Below are 24,162 nucleotides of genomic sequence, written 5' to 3'. Positions count from 1 at the left end.
TAGCTCTTATTAAAAAAACAACCTTCACTTCTGCAATAATATTACAACTTTTCAGAGGAAAAAAAGTGTATGCAGCCTTAGGATGTAGACACAAAAGCAGAGCGGGGAATGTCCGAGGGCTTGCCCCCTTTATACAGATAACATTTGAGGCATGTAAACATTTTAATTCCATTGTACGGATTTCACTTGCTAATCCATTCATTCTGTAATTGACAGATTTTACCATCTCATTCTGTCGGTTTTTACATATTTGCAGTGAAATTACCCACTCTTCAAATGCAGATTTTTAAAAAGTTTCCAGCCGAAGAGTTGAATCAGTCGTCTATAATCGCGGAAAAAAATATTAGACCAGACCAGCACTTGTTTATTTTCTTCAATTTCTTGTTCATTTTAATGCCTGGTACAACTAAAGGTACATTTGTTTGGACAAATATAATGATAACAACAAAAATAGCCCATAGGAGTTGAATTTAAGAGCTGATATCTAGTCATTTTCCATGTTTTTTTTTTTTTTTTATAATCAAAATTACTTCAGTTCTTACATCAGTATTCAATTCAACTTTATTTATAAAGGAAGACTCAATGTGCTTCACAACAGGTATACAACTATTCATCACCTCCGCCAAGGAGGTTATGTTTTTGCCAGGGTTTGTTTGTTTGTCTGTTTGTCTGTCCGTTAGTGTGCAACATAACTCAAAAAGTTATGGACAGATTTTGATGAAATTTTCAGGGTTTGTTGGAAATGGGATAAGGAAGAAATGATTAACTTTTGGGGGTGATCCGGAAGAAATCCTGGATTCTGGATCACTTTGAAATTTCCGTTAACATTGTGGTAAATGGGGCCAAAATTTTCGTTTCCCAATATCTCGCTTAATTATTGACCAAAACTCATGAAGTTTAACTCAGGAATTGACAATGGGGTCCTCTATCACATTTCAAAGGCTGATCCGGATCTGATCCAGAAGGCAGATTTTATCTCAATTTATATAAAAAATGGGGGTGCCCTTACTTTTTGGCCTACTGTGCCTTTAATATTAAAGGTAGAAATTTCTGACAAGCGCCATCGTGTAGCTCAGTCAGTTCCGCATCGGGAGTATGCCACCGGATTTCATGTAGCTTTAATACTTAAGGAGCTAGATCCAGAAGAAAACCGCCATTACGAGAAATGTGATTTTCGTGAATAACTACTGAACTAATAAGGATATAATTATGAATCCAGTTGCTAATGGTATGTTTTCATGGTCAAGGAATCTTAAAATATAGGTAAAATAAATATGGGACTAATATTTATGGTGGAAATCACAATATGGGGGAACTGTGCAAATCTCATGCAATTTGACTCAGGGATTTACAATGGGGTGTTCTATCAAATGGCAAAGACTGATCCGGATCTTTCAAAAAGTTATGGACAGATTTGGATGAAAATTTCAGGAAATATTGATACTGGCACAAGGAACAAATGATTAAATTTTGGTGGTGATCGGGGGGGGGGGGGGGCGCAGGGGTGTTTGATCAACATTTTCAAATGTTGATGCTGGCAGAAGGAAGAAATGATTACCTTTTGGTGGTGATGGGGGGGGGGGGGGGTTTCATAAAATTTTCAGGAAATGTTGATACTGGCACAAGGAACGAATGGTCAAATTTTGGGGGGGGGGGCACACTGATCTGCCTTGGCGGAGGTCTGCACCCTCAGAGTGCTTTTCTAGTTGTAATGATCATTTAAACAGTTTTGTTGCTTAAAAATCAATTAATTAATTACATGTAATAACTCTATAGCTCTTATTAAAAAAACAACCTTCACTTCTGCAATAATATTACAACTTTTCAGAGGAAAAAAAGTGCATGCAGCCCCATCTATCAGCCTTTCTCCGCTACCAAAGTCCCTCCTGTGGGCTCTTGCTTAGTGTTTATTTGTCTTACTAGTTAGACTACTGTGCCTCAGGGCTAGCCTACTGACACACACACACACACACATATACACACACATGCTACACTTCCTCGTTTTTCCTTTATTAAGTGTTAGAATTACTCCTTGGCAGTGGCTTAAGGTAATCCAGTCATTTGTTCCACTGAGCTGCCAAACCTTGTTTCCTTCAGCCATATACAGTCCTGGCACCATCGTAAGATTCAGCCCGAACCACAATGAAAAAAAAAAATGACCCAAGGAAAAACTGTAGGCTGTTATAAAAGCATTTGGTCCGAGCACAATTGCAGGTTGCAGGACAACTGCGTGACCAGCAAAGGGAAGAGATTGATGTTGTGCTGAATAAAGTTGTTCACATGTGAGCCAGTAGGAAAATGCATACCAGTATCAGGGACTAGATCCAGCGCCGGACAGTGGAATGCGCGTCGGAGGATATGCAGCGTGTGCAGCCGGCTCTGCTTTATTTCAGGACGTTCGCTTTGAACCAGCTCAGAAGAAAAGCGGGTGGTTATACACTTCATAAAAATGTAGCAGGAATGGGAGCCAGTGTCATTTTGAACCCATGAAGACCCAAAAAAAAACCCACTGGCAACCAAAGTAATCTACCTATATAACATGTTAAATAAGTTCTGATCCACTAATACTATCAATCCATGTAAATAATTGGTGTAAATACAGTTTGTCGTCTTTTCATGATCATCACATATGACCCATTTGGAGGTTCAGAGGCTCTGTAGTTACCATGGAAACACCATCATCTTCTACAACATTGGATCAATTGAACGTTGGATCAATGAGATACTTGTTTTATGTTCAGTTAATGTTATATTTTGCTGAAAAAGTCACTTTTTCTTCAGTTTTCTCTGTTTTTTCGATAATAATCCTCAACTTTACTCAGAGTGTTTATGAACATCTACATGATCAACACTGAAAAAACTCAAACTTAAGAGGATAATATTGTAATAAATGGTGATAAATCACTTAAGAAAGGTTAAATATAGAGGAAAATAATTTGGGAACTGACACAAATGTCACACTGGGTCCTTACGGGTTAAAAATGCTACTATTAAAAATGGTACTCATAGTTTCACACCAATAATTAACTCATAAAGACACAAATAACCACTAGCAATAAAAGTAATCTACCAATATAAAATGTTTAATAACTTCTGATCCACTAATCCTATCAATCCATTTAAATAATTGGTGTAAAATACAGTTTGTCGTCTTTTCATGATCATCACATATGACCCATTTGGAGGTTCAGAGGCTCTGTAGTTACCATGGAAACACCGTCATCTTCTACAACATTGGATCAATTGAACGTTGGATCAATGAGATACTTGTTTTATGTTCAGTTAATGTTATATTTTGCTGAAAAAGTCACTTTTTCTTCAGTTTTCTCTGTTTTTTCGATAATAATCCTCAACTTTACTCAGAGTGTTTATGAACATCTACATGATCAGTGAATTAAATATAAAAAATACATGATTTACACTGAAAAAACTCAAACTTAAGAGGATAATATTGTAATAAATGGTGATAAATCACTTAAGAAAGGTTAAATATAGAGGAAAATAATTTGGGAACTGACACAAATGTCACACTGGGTTCTTATGGGTTAAAAATGCTACTATTAAAAATGGTACTCATAGTTTCATACCTATAATTAACTCATAAAGACCTAAATAACCACTAGCAATAAAAGTAATCTACCAGTACAAAATGTTTAATAACTTCTGATCCACTAATCCTATCAATCCATGTAAATAATTGGTGTAAAATACAGTTTGTCATCTTTTCATGGTCATCAGATATGACCCATTTAGACGTTCAGAGACTCTGTAGTTACTGTGGAAACACGGTCATCTTCTACAACATTAATTCTCCAGTAAACCCATGAAGTTGGATCAATGAGACACTTGGTTTATATTCAGTTAATGAGAGATTTTGCTAAAAAAAAAAAAAGTCACTTTTTCTTCAGTTTTCTCTATTTTTTGATATAATAATCCTCAACTTTACTCTGAGCGTTTATGAACATATAATATCATTTATTTTGTTGATGCTGTTTTTTGTTGTTGTTGTGTTTTGTTTTTTTCCCTCTTTTTTGTGTTTAGTAGGTCTGTAGGTTTGTTTATATATATATATATATATTTTTTATATTGTGTCTGTGTGGTTCATTATGTCTAAGTACATGTTTATGTAAATGTATAATTAAAAAAAAAAAATGGGGTCACGACTAGGGATGTGTATTGGCAAGAATCTGGTGATATGATACAAATCACAATACTAGGATCACAATACGATATATCACGATATATTGTGATACTGTTAAAAAGGCAATTTTTTGTTTGTTTCTTTTTTTAAATGATTATTTCCTTGAAGAATTGAATTACACCAGAAATATGCACAAATACTAAACACATTTTTGTTAGATCGGAACAGGATCTAATGCTATATCACAAAATATTCCTGTGTTAAAACTTAAATTATGTTTTACAGACATTACAGTTTAAGATCCTGCTCAAATGTTCATATTCTATTAGTTCATAACTAACATCAGAACATTATTTTTGTGCAATTCCAACAAAGAAACACAGGAAAGGAACTAACATCTGCCTGTCTCAGACAGTAAAAAAAGGGCTTTTAGGATACTTCAAATAAGCATTATTTAATAAAACAGTGTTAAATAATAATAAATAAATAAAATATAAACAATAAAGAAAAGCAAAAAAACAAAAATGAACCTCCACAATATCTGGATTTGAATAAATACCTAAAAATATCAATACAGTACTTTTTAATATCGAGACAGTATTGTGAAATGAAATATCATGATATATTCCAAAACCGACATTTTCTTACACCCCTAATCACGAGCCAAAAAGGTTGGAAACCACTGATTTAAAGAGTTAAATTCATTTGGGAACTGCCGCAAAAGTAACACCGGGTCTTTATGGGTTAAATGAGAATGACTGCGGAGAAAACTAGAGGACAGGAGAGGATCAAAAACAGGGAGAAAGAGAGACAGAGGAGAAGAGAATAAAGGACAGGAAAAGATGAGAGGGAAACAGGGAGAGAGAGAGAGAGAGAGAAAGCTGATGATCAAGTCCTCAAGGTGAATCATCTGTAATTACTCACGTCATCCACTGACTGCGCTCCGATAAGCAGCCTGCCCTGGGAGACTGCTGCTCACAAATGATTTCTCATAATGTGGCAGTGGCACTGAGCCCAAACACACACACACACACACATACACACATATATATATTCACACACAAACACTCATTCACGTTGATGGAGAGGCTGCAGCTATTGGCCTACCGAGACACAACGTGCTCCGGTCTGCACAAATTAAGAGCTTAGCCTCCCCAGGATGTTCGGTCCGTAGCCACCGACCGACCGGACTAACGTGTGTGTGTGTATGTGTGTGTGTGTGTACATCTGAGTGTGTGATCCAGATATACTGTTATCTGTCTGGGAGGCAGACTGATGGCTGAGCAGCGTCCAGGGGGCTTAGGCCTTCACAAGACTAAAGAGTGTTAAAGATTACATTCTCGCATGCTTTCAAAGCATTCTTCAGCAACAAACCAACACCCCAGACGCTGTATGTGCAAACAAAATAGAATTAATGGCTATATACAAAGTTAAAGCCATTTTTCAGACAACCCAGTAGAGGATAGAGCTGCACTGCTGCTTTTGCAGTTTTTGACACTTTTTTTTTTTTCTTTTTATACATTTTTTTTTCCTACTGACTCACAATGTAATGAGAAATAATAAAAATGATGAGTTTTAAGATACACAGCCTGGCAAGAAAAAAACAAAAAAAACAACAAAAAAAAGTCCACACCTGGATTTAACTCAGCAAATACTTCAGATCCTTCCATTGGGAAATTACTGCAGTGATTAATACAGGGGTTGGACAAAATAATGGAAACACCTTAAAAAATCAACAAAATATAATTTAATATGGTATAGGTCCGCCTTTTGCGGCAATTACAGCCTCAATTCTCCGAGGTATTGATTCATACAACTTGTGAATTGTTTCCAAAGGAATTTTAAGCCATTCTTCAGTTAGAATACCCTCCAACTCTTTTAGAGACGGTGGCGGTGGAAATTGACGTCTTACTTGAATCCCTAAAACTGACCATAAATGCTCAATAATGTTGAGGTCTGGGGACTGTGCCGGCCATACGAGATGCTCAACTTCATTAGAATGTTCCTCATGCCATTCTTTAACAATTCTAGCTGTATGGATTGGGGCATTATCATCTTGAGGTGAAGATGTTTCCATTATTTTGTCCAACCCCTGTATGTTTCAGTTACAACAAGTTGTTTAACCCAAACTGCTTCTTATTTCTTAACCCATAAAGACCCAAAGATCCACCGCTGGTCAAAAAAATGTACTGATCTAAACTGTTGAGCCACTAATCTTGTCAGTCTATATAAATAATTGGTGTAAAATCTGTCTTTGTTGTTCAGCCTTTCACCATTACAGTACATTTGATGTTAAACTTTGATGCATCTCCGTCTTTTTACTATTATCTCATATGATACAAATCCTAGGATGCACTTCCACTATTTTTCTATGATATGAATGAAAGAAAAAAAACATACATAATGTATCCTCAGGCTGCTGATTTAACCCATTAAGACCCAAACAGCCAACAACGACCAAAACCATCTACTGATCTAAACTGTTTAATACCTGTTGATCCATGAATCCTATCAATACATGTAAATAATTGGTGTAAAATACAGTTCGTCATCTTTTCATGGTCATCAGATATGACCCATTTGGACATTCAGAGGCTCCGTAGTTACCATGGAAACACAGTCATCTTCTACAACATTGATTCACCAGTAAAACCCATGGAGCTGGATCATTAGCCCCTTTTCCACAGCACTTCTATTTCGGACATATTCCACCTATATTCTGGAACGACATCTGTGTAAATGAAATGATGGCGTGATCATTTGGTCCCACCTCTGTAACACCTCTGAGGTCGTAACAGAGCCATGATGAAAGGTGAAATCATGATTCCGGAACGCTATGTAAAAGGAACACCTCTCATTCCGCAACCAAGGTGTGATGTTTTCATGGCATATTGCGTGATTTAAAAATGAGCGTGGGTCGTGTACAGTAAACAAACATATCAACGTGACCGGAAAGATGTCGAACTGGAGAGACGCCGAGATCTGCAAGATGTTATCAGTTGAGGCGAGGACTCTATTTATGCTAACATTTGTAGAACGGTGAAAGACAGGCTGACTCTGGAGAGGTTAGTTACACCGCTATGCTAGGGGTATTTCGGACACTCAAGTTATATGTCCCACTATACATTGCGTCACCACCCCTTTGAGTCCAGAATGCAGGTCCGCTGTGTAAAAGTCCAGCCTGCCTCACCTCTGTTACTCCTTTGGCTTGGCTGTGGAAATCGGTCAATGGTGGAACAAAAGGTGGGATCGCCATCTCACCTTTTTTATGGGATCTCTGTGTAAAAGTGGCGAATGACAGTGGATGGAAACACTTGGTGTGTATTCTGTTAATGATAGATTTGACTGAAAAAGTCACTTTTTCTTCAGTTTTTTTTTTCGGTTTTGATACAAGGGCGCTGCTACCAATTGTGAGTAGGGATGGGAATCGTTAAGAATTTAACGATTCTGATACCATTATCGATATTGCTTATCGATCCGATTCCTTATCGATTCTCATTGGGTGAGGGAATAAAAGAGTACAAACAGGTGTGTTTGCATTAACTGTCTTTTATATTTCCATCTCTGCACAGAAAATATAACATATACAGTATGGACAAATAATAATAACAGATGACGCCGGGCCGGGGGGCGTACAGTGAAAGTGAAACTAAAGACTCTTTACTAATTCCTCTATTGCCGCATTTCTACTACGTGGAACCAGTTTGACTCAACTCGGCTTGTCTCCCGTTGTTGTGCATCTCATTTCCTTTCCCTTCTTACCTTCGGAAACTTGTATTTGAGGAGTTACGACGTTTGTTGCCCGAACCGGAACCGGCCCAGTGTTCACTCTGCCGCTACATTCACAAGCGCTGCTAAGTATGAAATACGTGACATTCCTGTAAATGATTCACATGCTGTGGACAAATGTTTGAGAATATTGGAGGGATTCCACCCTTTAGAAGACATGGAAGTTTTGACATTGTTCCGAGTAAGTGGACCTGGTGTCATCTTTTTAGACCGTTTCTGCCTCAACGCCATGTTGGCTACGCTCTGACCAAAACAATGCAGCGTACGTGTGACGTCATCGCGCATGCACAATGAAGGCGAAATCAATGAGCAGAATCGTTAAGCAGGCAGGCAAACGATTCCAAGGAATCGAGCTACTGGGAACCGGTTCTCAGAAAAGAACCGGTTCTCGATTCCCATCCCTAATTGTGAGCCCCATGAAAGGTAACCCTTGTGGACCTTTTCATAAAATTCTGTATCTTCTCGATCTATCGGAGTGGCGGGGGGGTGTATGTGGGGATGCAGTCTATACATAACGTCACTAACGCTAGTATGAAACTTAACATCCTTAACGTCCGACTCCTGACTTCCATGCCTCTCTTATGCAGCGGAACTTACACGAAATTTTCACAACTTCTAGCTCAGTGTTTTTCAACCTTGGGGTCGCCTGGAATTCAAATGGTGTCACCTGAAATTTCTACTAATTGATAAAAAAAACAAAGAAAACCTACTAATAAAAACATATTTTCAGTTGACAGAGACAATCCAAATACATAAAAGACATGACAAACTCTGAAGCTGAAACTGAAGCACTGTGGTACTGTTTATCTTACAAATGTTCATTGTGGTCGGTTTAACATGGTGCAGCAAATTAATTTTAGCAAAAAAAAAGTCTCCATTTTGAATGTCTGAGGTCGCCAGGAATTTGTGATGTTAAAATGGGGTCACGAGCCAAAAAAGGCTGGAAACCACTGTTCTGGTCTGTATCCACTGGACCCCCTCCACTGCTCTATGGGCCCCCTACAAATGCTGGGCCCCATGAATTTGTCATGTTTGCACCCCCTTCTCGGCACCCCAGTTTTGATAAACTAACTTTTGACTTTACTTTGAGCTTTTATGAACATCTACATGATCAGTCAATTAAACAAAGGAAAATTAATGGTTTTCACTGATAAATTGCACAATTCAGAGGATAATATTATAATAAATGGTGATAAATCACTTGGGAAAAGTTAAATCTAGAGAAAAATTAATTTGAGAACTGACACATAAGTCACATGGGGTCCATATATAAGGGTTAAGGTACTTTTAATTTGCTTGAGAGCATAAAGATTAGACAATCGCAGAATCCATTGGGTTCATCTGGTTTCTGAAAGAGTAGTTCAGGAGCATGAAACGTCATTTTCACGCATGGATTGGACACCACAGAGTCCAGACCTGAACCACATGGAGAATCTTTGGGATGTGATGGAGAAGACTTTACACAGTGGTCTGACTCTCCATCATCAAAACAATAACTATGGCCAAAAATTAATGGAACTCAGGATGAAAGTAAATGGTTTGACTTTTTTTTGTGACGTTGCGTAGTATCAACAATCCCATAGCAAATGTGTCCAATGAAATATCATATCTGGGATGTCATTTTTTGGCTATGCAGTGTATTTGGAACCTGAAAGTATGTATAAATATTACAACGAAACTTATCTCTATTTTGTTTTTTAGCAATATTTCTTACTTCTTAGTCACGTATGTATTTAATTTATTTCCAAAAAAATATTATTGCTTTTCATGCGTGAATTGAAGCGTGTTTTGAAACAAATATCTACCACAACATATTCAGTTACTTTCAGATAAATTATTATAATATGATGTTACCTAATAGATGTATAATCTGCAAACCTTTTCCATCCCACTTTATTTTATTTTCAGATCTTTTTTTTTTTTTTTAAGACTAAATTAAGTGTTCCCATAACTGATGTACAGAAGCTCTTTCACAGCAGGACACAGACACAGCACCTTTCCTCCAGATATTCTGTTCATATATGAGAATTTCTTACCGCATGCACGCACATTCACATCTCAAATTCCATTTCTCAGCGCTGAAAGGAAAGGCAGAGGCCAGCCACACAAAGAAGTGTAATTTTTAAAAATATTTTGGACCAGGGCCACCCTTTCAGTCCGCCAGCTTTCCCTTTTTTCGCTCTCAGAACACAGGCTGCTGTTTCAACTTCTTTAGTCGCCCAAGGGCTCTTAAAGAAAACCCTTGCTCTGCTGCCACCCCAACTGCAAATTCAGCTTGACCAGCATGAACTGCACCCCCCGACACCCAGAAAAAGAGAGGGAGTACAGAGAAAAGCCCGACCATAAACGAGGATTAGCGGGCCAAGGCAAGGACCCAGAGAGGAAGGAAGAGGAGGAGGAGGTAGAAAGTCTGATATACTGTAACTGTAGCTACCGTCTCCTCTGAAACACTGTTATTTACACGATAATAAATAAGAACTTGCTGCTCTGTTTTTTTTCTATGTGTTTCAAGGACGACCACAATCTAAGCAAAATAACATTTGGTCCTTTTAACCCATAAAGGCCCAAACATCCACACACTGACCAAAATCATCTGTATAAACTGTTTAATCCCTGTTGATCCATTAATCCATGTAAATAATTGGTGGAAAATGCAGTTTGTCGTCTTTATATGACCCATTTGGACGTTTAGAGACTCCGTAGTTACCGTGGAAACACCGTCATCTTCTACAGCATTGATTCACCAGTAAAACCCATGGAGTTGGATCAATGAGATGCTTGGTTTATGTTCAGTTTTGCTGAAAAACGTCACTTTTTCTTCAGTTTTCTCTATTTTTTGATACAATAATCCTCAAGTTTACGCTGAGCGTTTATGAACATCTACATGATCAGTGAATTAAATATAGAAAATACGTGATTTACACTGAAAAAAGAGGATAATATTACAATAAATGGTGATAAATTACTGAAGAAATGTTAAATATAGAGAAGTTCGTAGTTACCCTGGAAACACCGTCATCTTCTACAGCAGTGATTCACCAGTAAAACCCATGAAGTTGGATCAATGAGACGCTTGGTTTTTGTTCAGTTAATGAGAGATTTTGCTGAAAAACGTCACTTTTTCTTCAGTTTTCTCTATTTTTTGATACAATAATCCTCAAGTTTACGCTGAGCGTTTATGAACATCTACATGATCAGTGAATTAAATATAGAAAATACGTGATTTACACTGAAAAAAGAGGATAATATTACAATAAATGGTGATAAATTACTGAAGAAATGTTAAATATAGAGAAGTTCGTAGTTACCCTGGAAACACCGTCATCTTCTACAGCAGTGATTCACCAGTAAAACCCATGAAGTTGGATCAATGAGATGCTTGGTTTTTGTTCAGTTAATGAGAGATTTTGCTGAAAAACGTCACTTTTTCTTCAGTTTTCTCTATTTTTTGATACAATAATCCTCAAGTTTACGCTGAGCGTTTATGAACATCTACATGATCAGTGAATTAAATATAGACAATACGTGATTTACACTGAAAAAAGAGGATAATATTACAATAAATGGTGATAAATTACTGAAGAAATGTTAAATATAGAGAAGTTCGTAGTTACCCTGGAAACACCGTCATCTTCTACAGCAGTGATTCACCAGTAAAACCCATGAAGTTGGATCAATGAGACGCTTGGTTTTTGTTCAGTTAATGAGAGATTTTGCTGAAAAACGTCACTTTTTCTTCAGTTTTCTCTATTTTTTGATACAATAATCCTCAAGTTTACTCTGAGAATTTATGAACATCTACATGATCAGTGAATTAAATATAGAAAATACATGATTTACACTGAAAAAAGAGGAAAATAGTACAATAAATGGTGGTAAATTACTGAAGAAATGTTAAATATAGAGAAGTTCGTAGTTACCGTGGAAACACCGTCATCTTCTACAGCAGTGATTCACCAGTAAAACCCACGAAGTTGGATCAATGACAGTGGACGGACACACTTGGTTTATGTTCAGTTACTGATAGATTTTGCTGAAAAAACTCACTTTTTCTTCAGTTTTCTCTATTTTTTGATACAATAATCCTCAACTTTACTCTGAGCGTTTATGAACATCAACATGATCAGTGAATTAAATATAAAAAATACATGATTTACACTCAAAAAACTCAAACTAAAGAGGATAATGTTACAATAAATGGTGATAAATCACTAAAGAAGGGTTAAATATAGAGAAAAATAACTTGGGAACTGACACAAATGTCACACTGGGTTCTTATGGGTTAAAAATGCTACTATAAAAAATGGTACTCATAGTTTCACATCTATAATTAACTCATAAAGACCCAAACAACCACTAGCAATAAAAGTAATCTACCAATATAAAATGTTTAATAACTTCTGATCCATTAATCCTATCAATCCATGTAAATAACTGGTGTAAAATACAGTTTGTCGTCTTCTCGTGGTCATAAGATATGAGCCATTTGGACGTTCAGAGGCTCCGTAGTTACCGTTTAAACACCATCATCTTCTACAACATTGATTCAGCAGTAAAACCCATGGAGTTGGATCAATGACAGTGGATGGACACACTGTGTTTATGTTCGGTTAATGATAGATTTTGTTGAAAAAGTCACTTTTTCTTCAGTTTTCTCTATTTTTTTGATATAATATCTTATATATCGATATGATGTCTACACGATCAGTGAATTAAATATAGAAAATACATGATTTACACTGAAAAAAGTCAAACTAAAGAGAATAATATTACAATAAACGGTGATAAATTACTTAAGAAAGGTTAAATATAGAGGAAAATAATTTGGGAACTGACACAAATGTCACACTGGGTTCTTATGGGTTAAAAATGCTACTATTAAAAGTCGTACTCATAGTTTCACACCTATAATTAACTCATAAAGACCCAAACAACCACTTGCAACCAAAGTAATCTACTAAAATAAAATGTTTAATAACTTCTGATCCACTAATTCTGTCAATCCATGTAAATAATTGGTGTAAAATACAGTTTGTCATCTTTTCATAGTCATCACATATGACCCATGTGGACATTCAGAAAGTCTGTAGTTACCGTGGAAACACCGTCATCTTCTACAACATTGATTCTCCAGTAAAACCCATGGAGTTGGATCTATGAGACACTTGGTTTATGTTCAGTTAATGAGAGATTTTGCTGAAAAAAGTCACTTTAGCTATAGTTTTCTCTGTTTTTTTATATAATGATCCTCAACTTTACTCTGAGCGTTTATGAACATCTGCATGATCAGTGAATTAAATATAGAAAACACATGATTTACACTGAAAATAGTCAAATTAAAGTGGATAATATTACAATAAATGGTGATAAATCACTTAAGAAAGGTTAAATATACAGAAAAATATTTGGGAACTGACACAAATGTCACACTGGGTCCTTATGGGTTAAAAATGTGACTATTAAAAATGGTACTCATAGTTTCACATCTATAATTAACCCATAAAGACCCAAATAACCACTAGTAACCAAAGTAATCTACCAGTATAAATTCTGATCCATTAATCCTGTCAATCCATGTAAATAATTGGTGTAAAATACAGTTTGTCATCTTTTTATGGTCATCACATATGACCCATTTGGACATTCAGAGGCTCTGTAGTTACCGTGGAAACACTGTCATCTTCTACAACATTAAATAACCAGTGAAACCCAAGGAGTTGGATCAATGACAGTGGATGGACACACTTAGTTTATGTTCAGTTGATGATAAATTTTGCTGAAAAAGTCACGTTTCCTTAATGTTTCTCTTGTTTCTGACATTATGAGAATGAACTTTATTCTGAGTTTTTATGAACATCTACATGATCAGTCAATTAAATATGAGAAAATACCAGTTTTTTATTGCAGAAACGCAAAATACAGAAGATAACATTATAATAAATGGTGATCAATCACTTACAAAAGGTTAAATAGAGATAAAAAATTCATTTGGGAACTGCGGTAAAAGTAGCCCCAGGTCTTCATGGGTTAAAAATAGGCTACTATTAAACATCCTGCGCTGAATACACACAGTCAATAGGCTTTATTGTTTCCAGTGTTCCTCCCTTAAAGCAGTTGTTTATGTGTCCTTGGGGGGAATCGGGAAGCAGAGATTAGCCAGGAAAGGCTCGGAGTTCTTCAAAGAGAGGAGAAAAGGAGGACGAGGGGAAGGTTTGAGGAGTGTATTTCAGGATTCTCTTTGCAAAGTCCGTCCTCGTCCTCTCGCTGATATGCTGCAGTTGTCGTGGCTCTGACCTCTTTGACCTCTGCGGGGCTCAAAACATAAACTGGCTCCTTGTTTGTAGACAGATTGGTTTTTAGTTCAACCCCTCACCAGCCGTAGAGGAGGTGGAAAGTTTTACATATGCAACGGATGAGTTTTTATCATGTGGTTTAACTTATGAAGCCTGTTTAGTTAATATTATATAGATTACATAGAAAGTATGTGAAATGTCCTTATTTTCTGCATGAGTTTGTCATAAAATCTGATCTGCATTTATGTCAAAAGTACAGAAAAATGTCTTTATTGACCTTACTTTTTCTTTCCACTGTAGGTCAAGTCATAATAATCTACTAAACTTTTACAAAATTTAAAAAATATATAATAGTGTAACTTTTTTGCCTTTGATTTTCAATGATTTTTTATAGGAATAATTGCCCAAACTGCATCAAACAAGTCCAGGATGACCAAAGATTACTCATTTATCATCTTTTCTGAAAGGGCGATTAAAGAAAAGGCAGATAATTCTTATTGGTTACGGTTAATATGTTTAATACGGTTAATGCTTAGATTGGTGATTAATTCAGTAGTTTAGATTAGACTGGTTTTTAGTTCAACCCCTCACTAGCCATAGAGGAGATGGAAAATTTTACATATGCAACGATGAGTTTTTATCATGTGGTTTAACTTATGAAGCCTGTTTAGTTAATATTATATAGATTACATAGAAAGTATGTGAAATGTCCTTATTTTCTGCATGAGTTTGTCATAAAATCTGATCTGCATTTATGTCAAAAGTACAGAAAAATGTCTTTATTGACCTTACTTTTTCTTTCCACTGTAGGTCAAGTCATAATCTATGAAACTTTTACAAAATTAAAAAAAAAAATTTAATAGTGTAGTATTAGTTTAACTATTTTGCCTTTGATTTTCAGTGATTTTTTTATAGGAATAATTGCCCAAATTGCATCAAACAAGTCCAGGATGACCAAAGATTACTCATTTATAATCGTTTCTGAAAGGGTGATTAAAGAAAATGTGGATAATTCTTATTGGTTACGGTTAATACATTTAATGCGATTAATGCTTAGATTGGTGTTTAATTCAGTGGTTTAGATTTGATTGGTTTTTAGTTCAATCCCTCACCAGCCATAGAGGAAATGGGAAGTTTTACATATGCAATGGATGAGTTTTTATCATGTGGTTTAAGTTATAAAGCCTGTTTAGTTAATATATAGATTACATACATAGTTGTAAGAAAAAGTATGTGAAATTTCCCTATTTTCTGCATGAGTTTGGTATAAAATCTGATCTGCATCTACATTAAAAGTACAGAAACTGTCATTACAGGGCTTACTTTTTCTTTCCACTGCAGGTCAAATCATAATAATCTATGAAACTTTTACAAAATTAAAAAAGTACTGTAGTACAGTATTAGTTTAACTATTTTGCTTTTGGTTTTCAATGTTTTTTTTAGAAGAATAATTGCAGAAATTGTATCAAACAAGTCCAGGATGACCAAAGATTACTCATTTATAATCAAGATTAACCTTTTCTGAAAGGGCGATTAAAGAAAATACCATTAATTCTTATTGATTACGGTTAATACGTTTAATACGGTTAATTCTTAGATTGATTTGTAGTTCAGTAGTTTAGATTAGATTGGTTTTTAGTTCCATGTCCCAAGAGCTAGACTCCGTGTCCGGAGATCGGGTTGTCGGGCTCCCTGCCTTCGACTGTCACCCAATCCACACTGCACCCGGCCCCTATGATTCCCTTGATGGGTGGTGAGTCCGTCGGAGGGTGGGCCCATGTCGCTCTTTCGGGCTGGGCCCGGCCGGACCCCGTGGGCATAGGCCCGACCACCAGGCGCTCGCATACGAGCCCCAACCCCAGGCCTGGCTCCAGGGTGGGGCCCCGGCTGCGCCGTACCGGGCGACGTCACGTTCTTTAGGTGGTTCTTATTCATAGGGGCTTCTGAACTGCTCTTAGTCTGGCCCGTCACCCAGGACCTGTTTGCCTTGGGAGACCCTACCAGGGGCATAAAGCCCCCGACAACATAGCTCCTGGGATCATTCGGGCACACAAACTCCCCCACCACGATAAGGTGGCAGTTCAAGCGGTCGAAATGAGTTTCCTCCGTCGGGTGGCTGGGCGCACCCTTAGGGATAGGGTGAGGAGCTCAGTCACCAGGGAGGAGCTCGGAGTAGAGCCGCTGCTCCTCCGCGTCGAGAGGGGCCAGCTGAGGTGGCTCTGGCATCTGTTTCGGATGCCTCCTGGACGCCTCCCTGGGGAGGTGTTCCGGGCATGTCCCACCGGGAGGAGACCTCGGGGAAGACCCAGGACACACTGGAGAGACTATGTCTCTCGGCTGGCCTGGGAACGCCTCGGGATCCCCCCGGAAGAGCTGGAGGAGGAGTCTGGGGAGAGGGAAGTCTGGGCATCCCTGCTTAGACTGTTACCCCCGCGACCCGGCCCCGGATAAGCGGAAGAGAATGGATGGATGGATGGATGGTTTTTAGTTCAACCCCTCACCAGCCATAGAGGAAATGGGAAGTTTTACATCTGCAATGGATGAGTTTTTATCATGTGATTTGCTATTAAGTCCCATTTAGTAAATATTAAATTGATTACATACATGGTTGTAAAAAGAAGTATGTGAAATGTCCTTATTTTCCACCTGAGTTTGTCATAAAATCTGATCTGAACTGAATCTATGTCAAAAGTACAGAAAAAAATGTCCTTAACCTAACTGGTTATTTATTGAGCTTACTTTTCCTTTCCATTGTTGGTCAAATCATAATAGTCTATGAAATTTCAAAATATATAGTAGTGTAGTATTAGTTTAACTATCTAGCTTTTGATTTTCAATTTTTTTTTTAATAGGAATATTTACAGAAATTGTATCAAACAAGTCCAAGATGACCAAAGATTTCTAATTTATAACCAAAATTAGCCTTTTCTGAAAGGGCAATTGAAGAAAATACAGTTAATTCTTAGTGATTATAGTTAATACATTTAATACGGTTAATTCTTGATTGGTGTTTAGTTGAATAATTTAGATTAGATTGGGTTTTAGTTCAACCTGTCACCAGCCATGGAGGAAATGGAAAGTTTTACATCTGCAATGGATGAGTTTTTATCACGTGATTTAAGTTATGAAGTCCCGTTTAGTAAATATTATATAGATTAGATACACAGTTTTAAGAAAAAGTATGTGAATTTTCCTTATTTTTTGCATGAATTTGTCATCTACGTCACAAGCGTAGGAAAATGTCCTTAAACTAACATGACACAGTTATTTAATGTTTTTATTGAGCTTAGTTTGTCTTTCCACTGTTGGTCAAGTCATAATAATCTATGAAATTTTTACAAAATTAAAAGAATATAGTATTATGGTACTAATTAAATTTTTTTGCCTTTGACTTTCAATGACTTTTTATTAGGAATAATTGTACAAATTACATCAAACAAGTCCAGGATGACCAAAGATTACTAATTTATTACCAAAATTAACCTTTTCTGAAAGGGCGTTTAAAGAAAATACAGTTAATTCTTACTGATTACGGTTAATCCAGTTAATACAGTTAATCCGGTTAATACCGTTAATGCTTAGATTGGTTTTCAGTTCAACCTGTCACCAGGAGGATATGGAGAGTTTTACATATGCGATGGATGAGTTTTTCTCATGCGATTTGTTATAAAGTCCAATTTAGATACTCAGTTTTAAGAAAAAGTATGTGAATTTTCCTTACTTTCTGCATGAATTTGTCATCTACGTCACAAGTGCGGAAAAATGTCCTTAACCTAACATGACACAGTTATTTAATGTCTTTATTGAGCTTACTTTTTCTTTCCACTGTAGGTCAAGTCATAATAATCTATGAAACTTTTACAAAATTAAAAAAAATATAGTAGTGTAGTATTAGTTTAACTATTTTCCTTTGGATTTTCAATTATTTTTAGTGGAATAATTGCAGAAATTGTACCAAAGATTACTAATTTATAACCAAAATTAAACTTTTCTGAAGGGGCGATTAAAGAAAATCCGTTTAATTCTTAGTGCTTTCCAGTTCTTTTTGTCTACATTCCATCTATTCTTGGTCTCGCTGCGTCTTGGACTGACTCAGTGGAGTCTTTGAAGTGGACATGCGTACCGTTCCGTGCTGACTCGGTGACTCTGAGTCGTGCCTGTTGCCGTACTTCTAATGTCTTGAACAGATCAGGTTACCGCATTTCATTTTACTATCCTTTTAACTACTTCACCTACAGCACAGATCAGAGAAACCAGGGGCCAGATCACACCAAAGCCTGCCCTAGTTGTGACCGGCAGGGGTCAGGGTCAGAGGTCACAGAGACCGGTGTAGGGTCTTAGTGTTGTTATATATCAATTAGAGGGCAAAGAGAGTGGAGCAACTGCCCCCTGGAGAGAAACAAGGGGCTGTTGGGCCTTTATTTATCCTACTTGACACAAGCAGCTCTGCACATTCACACCGGATACTGCCTCTGTTTCAGACCTAAACAGCCAGCGACCCAAAAAAAAATACTGATCTTAAACGATTAATAACTTTCCAACCACTAATCCTATCAATACAATGAAAGAATTTAGCTAAAATGCAGATTCTGAACTTTTCAGTGGCATCAAATGTGTCGTATTTGGACGTTCAGAGGCTCCGTAGTGAATGTGGAAACAGTCACTTTCTGCAACATCGACACCAGTAAAACCCATGGAGTTTGACAAATGACAGTGGTTGGTGGCGCTTGATTTAATGTTCAGATAATGACATGTTTGGATGAAAAAGTCCCTTTTTCTGCAGTTTTGATGTAAAAACCTTTGGATTAACTCAGGGATGTTACGAACATCTACATAATAAGTAAATTAAATATTGGAAAATAGATGATTTTTACTGGTAAAATGCACAATTCAGATGATAATAGTATAATAAATGGTGAAATTTGGGAAAAGTTAAATCTAGAGAAAAAATAATTTGGGTTAAGATATTGTTTATTTGCTTGAGAGCATTTTGACTGAAAAAATGTCAAATGCAGAGGTCTAGATAATAATAATAATAATAATAATAATAATAATAATAATAATAATAATAATAATAATAATAATAAACCTCATGGTGAAGCCTCATTAATTTTTTATGGCCCCAAACTATGGATCAGCCTACCAGAGGACCTTAGCGTAAACTTAAAATCTATCTTTTTAGTTTAGCTTTTAATTAAACTCTTACTTTTTAACGTTGCTTTATTCTGTTGCTTTCATTTTTTAATTTCTATTTGCAACTGCAGGACAGTGGGGGTTTGGTGTAAAACACTTTCTACTACATGTAACATGTATGAAAAGTGCTATACAAATAAAGTTTGACTGATTGATTGATAATAAATGCTGAAAAATTAAATGTAGACCAAAACAGATTTGGAATTTGCCACAAAAATAGTTCTTGTGATATGAATTTGCATATACTGCCAAAAAAACAAAACAAAACATTTTTCATCAAATTTACTAAAAGTCCATTTTGCTGCCTTAACAGGAATTAGGCTTGTGTGCATCCAGCCCAAATACTTGTGATACAAAAATGCAGCACTTCCTGCTCTGGAAAAACAAAACAAAACAAAAAAGCAACCAGACATGGAAGCAGTTTAATTTAGCTGAAAAGATAACTATTGAAACACTTTACTAGTATGTAAACATAATTTCTGGAGGGTTTCTTCCCCCATAAGATAATATAAGATATTTAATGCTATCCCAATATCATGCTTGGAATGAAAAATTATCAAGTTTAACACCTATAATCATTAAGATTGAGATATAAACCAGTACTCTCATGGGCAAATAAAGTATGAGACAAAAATGTAAATATGGATGTCCAAAAATAGTCTTTTAATACAATTGGCTCTCATTTTTTTGTAGACATCATTTAGAAACAGTAAAGTTGGTTTCAGGGCTCCCAAACAGCTATGTATCCAGTGGCGGCACCGAGGGGGGGCATGGGGGGGCAAATGCCCCCCAGTCACAACCTTTGCCCCCCCCAGTTGCCCCCCCCCCCCCCCCACCTAGATTTGGGCACATTTTTGGGAAAATTCAGGCAACGAAGAAATATGAAAAATCCGTCAATGAATGCGTACATAAGACATTTTGATCCACTTACAATCCAACCAGGCAGACATGCAGAGGTGGTTTCTTATGAATAATATAGTTCTAGGTTCATAATGATATGTGTGCCTTCAGTTCTGGAATGGATTCATACCTCCACTTGTATTGCATTCATCTTTCTTCTACATAAGAAATATAAAGCAAAGAATTAGCACAAGTAGCATAAGGACTAGTTTTTTATGTTTTGAACCCAACTATTAATTCCAAATAGTTTTGCTCACTGTTCAGGTCTGTTTTATCACTCAGTTTAAATTTCTGCTAGAAGATTATACTGGCCGGTATGAAAGTGTACCTAAGCCTACAGATGTTGTCAGTGGTTATATACATGCGCATGTTGTGGAAGCCATTGTATACATACGTTTTGTTTGATTAGCTGGTTAGGCTATTAGTTTTATTTTGTTTTCAACATTTATTAGCTTGAACACAAAGTAGATTGTACCTATTAAATAATCAGAACAGAAAGTCTGAGTTGTTCATGCTGTAGTTTTTAACAAATACCTTGAATACATTAAGTATTACCTAATTTTACCTAAAATCGCCCTCTATATAAAGTGTAACAGATAGGCTATACATTATATATATCTATATATATCTCTATCTATCTATCTATCTATCTATCTATCTATCTATCTATCTATCTATCTATCTATCTATCTATCTATCTATCTATCTATATGTTTATATATATATATACACATACATATATAAGCCACTGAAGCGCAAAGTGTTAATTTTTTTGTCCCCCCCCCAACATTTTATTTGCCCCCCAGTTGCCCCCCTACTTTTAAAATCCTGGTGCCACCACTGTATGTATCAGCTACAAATGACAAAATAAGTCTATCAAAGTTTTTTCTTTTTCACCCAATCTGTTCATAGTTCCCGGACTGTGCCCTAAGATAAGATAAGATAAGATAAGATAAGATAAGATAAGATAAGATAAGATAAATAAGTGTTTGCTCCTGGAGGATTCTGTTGGGTTTCTGTAAATTGGCTTATGAGTCTGGTTTCGACTCTATATGTAAAATGTCATGAGATCATTTTTGTTATGATTTGGCGCTATATAAATAAAATCTGATTGATTAATTAATAGATAAGACAAAAATAATTCTTTATTAGCACCGCAATGGGAATAATATTAAAATAAATGGAGATAAATAGCATCAGTCATTTGGAAGTTGCCACTAAAATAGTTGTCAGCCTTACAGGGTTAACGTCTCTTACATAATTAAACTAATTGAGACAAAACTGCATTGATTTCAACACTAACTGCTCTGTAAACATTGATTCCAGGCTCTAAATGAGGTGCAGACAGTACCACATTTAGTTTTTAAACCTGTAAGCTAATTGATTTTATTGTTACACAAACACTTCATTAAGTAACACAATGCTTTACAGTCATCGCAGATTCACTGATTATCTTACGTCCCGCAGTTTAAACAGAAAGCATTATGTTTTTGAGGAGTTGAAGAGAAAAGGATCGATGTGGCAAACCACGGGTATGTCGCCCTTCAAGACAGTTTCAAAAGCCTCCTTTCAGCACCAGTAAAATTATATTTGTGGTGCAGATACTCATCAGAGTTGACCTGGAAGTGGCACAACATTTCATGAAGGTGGCTGCCTTGTAATACTCCACACTGGAAAATCCCTGTAACAGTTATGTGTGGCCATGAATTTAATTATTAGATATATCAAATGTCTAAATTAAAAGCAGCAGCACAAAGAGGTGATGTGATCTGACGACTGGCGGTTAAAGTCTGAAGCTGTATTTCAGTGCTTGAGAAACTAAAGTCAGATGAAGGTCGGAGCAGTTGAATTAACCCTTTCATGTGTACAGGTCACTACATTGGACAGCTATTCTACTGCTGTTCTCTTGCATATTCATGGATTTTGTTGTTCTTTTTTGTGCCCATTTTAAAAAAAAATTTTCTGAGACTGGATGTTATTTTCAAGGAAAGAGCGCTAATGCCTAGGTCACAAAGATTCTTACAAATGATGGGTTTGTATGAATCTTCCAGTTTGTACAAAATCTGGAGTTTGTAGTCATTTGTTGAGGGAGCGTGCCAATGATGTCCACATTTCGTACGATGGCATTTGTCCCCTTTCCTTGAAAATGACAACATCCAGTCTCAGAAAATGTGAAAAAAAGGCCATTTTTGGTCCGTTTTTCCATTTCTGTCTGGTTGGAACTTTCTTTTTTCTTATTAGAAAGAGAAAACGAAAATTAATCCGTTTTTTAAATTTGTTTTATCTGTTTTAACACACTGATTTCTGATTTGTACATCAATAATGAAATAGCAGGTCATTTTTTCATTTTCCGATTGTGGATTCTTTGTTGAATATAAAAAGAATGGATGATACATGGATTTTTATACTTTATTTAGTGAGTGATGAATACACTATATTGCCAAAAGTATTTGCTCACCTGCCTTGACTCACATATGAATTTCAGTGCCATCCCATTCCTAGTCTATGGGGTTCAATATGACGTGGGTCCACCCTTTGCAGCTCTAACAGCTTCAGCTCTTCTGGGAAGGCTGTCCACAAGGTTTAGGAGTGTGTTCATGGGAATTTTGGACCATTCTTCCAGAAGCGCATTTGTGAGGTCACACACTGATGTTGGACAGAAGGCCTGGCTCTCAGTCTCCGCTCTAATTCATCCAAAGGTGTTCTATGGGGTTGAGGTCAGGACTGTGTGCAGGCCAGTCAAGTTCATCCACACCAGACTCTGTCATCCATGTCTTTATGGACCTTGCTTTGTGCACTGGTGCACAGTCATGTTGGAAGAGGAAGGGGCCAGCTCCAAACTGTTCCCACAAAGTTGGGAGCATGGAATTGTCCAAAATGTCTTGGTATGCTGAAGCATTCCCAGTTCCTTTCACTGGAACTAAGGGGCCAAGCCCAGCTCCTGAAAAACAACCCCACACCATAATCCCCCCTCCACCAAACTTTAAACTTGGCACAATGCTGTCCCACAAGTATCATTCTCCTGGCGACCGCCAAACCCAGACCTGTCCATCAGATTGCCAGATGAAGTAGCGCGATTGGTCACTCCAGAGAAGGCGCCTCCACTGCTCTAGAGTCCAGTGGCGGCATGCTTTACACCACTGCATCTGGCACTTTGCATTGCACTTGGTGATGTATGGCTTGGATGCAGCTGCTCGGCCATGGAAACCCATTCCATGAAGCTCTCTGCGCACTGTTCTGGAGCTAATCTGAAGGCCACATGAAGTTTGGAGGTCTGTAGCGATTGACTCTGCAGAAAGTTGGAGACCTCTTCGCACTATGCCCCTCAGCATCCGCTGACCCCGCTCCGTCAGTTTACGTGGCCTACCACTTCGTGGCTGAGTTGCTGTCGTTCCCAAACACTTCCACTTTCTTATAATACAGCTGACAGTTGACTGTGGAATTGTTAGGAGCCAGGAAATTTCACGACTGGATTTGTTGCACAGGTGGCATCCTATCACAGTTCCACGCTGGAATTCACTGAGCTCCTGAGAGCGACCCATTCTGTCACAGATGTTTGTAAAAGCAGTCTGCATGCCTAGGTGCTGGATTTTATACACCTGTGGCCATGGAAGTGATTGGAACACCTGATTCTGATTATTTGGATGGGTGAGCCAATACTTTTGGCAATATACAGGGTGGGGAAGCAAAATTTACAATATTTTGAGGCAGGGATTGAAAGACAGTGTATGACCAATTAGTTTATTGAAAGTCATGAGAATTTATTTGCCACAAGAAAATTGACATAATAGAAAATGTTTTTATTCTATGTGTCCTCCTTCTTTCTCAATAACTGCCTTCACACGC

The 24,162-nt window shown here is 37.0% G+C and overlaps 1 protein-coding gene across 3 annotated transcripts in view; it reads left to right on the top strand.

Moving 5' to 3' along the window:
* epha3 (eph receptor A3) overlaps positions 1-24,162 on the top strand; it is a 333,749-nt gene that overhangs the window by 33,816 nt on the left and 275,771 nt on the right. The gene's annotated exons all lie outside the window — the stretch shown is intronic.

The sequence above is a fragment of the Sphaeramia orbicularis genome, chromosome 21, assembly GCF_902148855.1.
Source record: "Sphaeramia orbicularis chromosome 21, fSphaOr1.1, whole genome shotgun sequence".
NCBI lineage: Eukaryota > Metazoa > Chordata > Actinopteri > Kurtiformes > Apogonidae > Sphaeramia > Sphaeramia orbicularis.
This window is presented reverse-complemented; position numbering and strand designations above follow the sequence as displayed.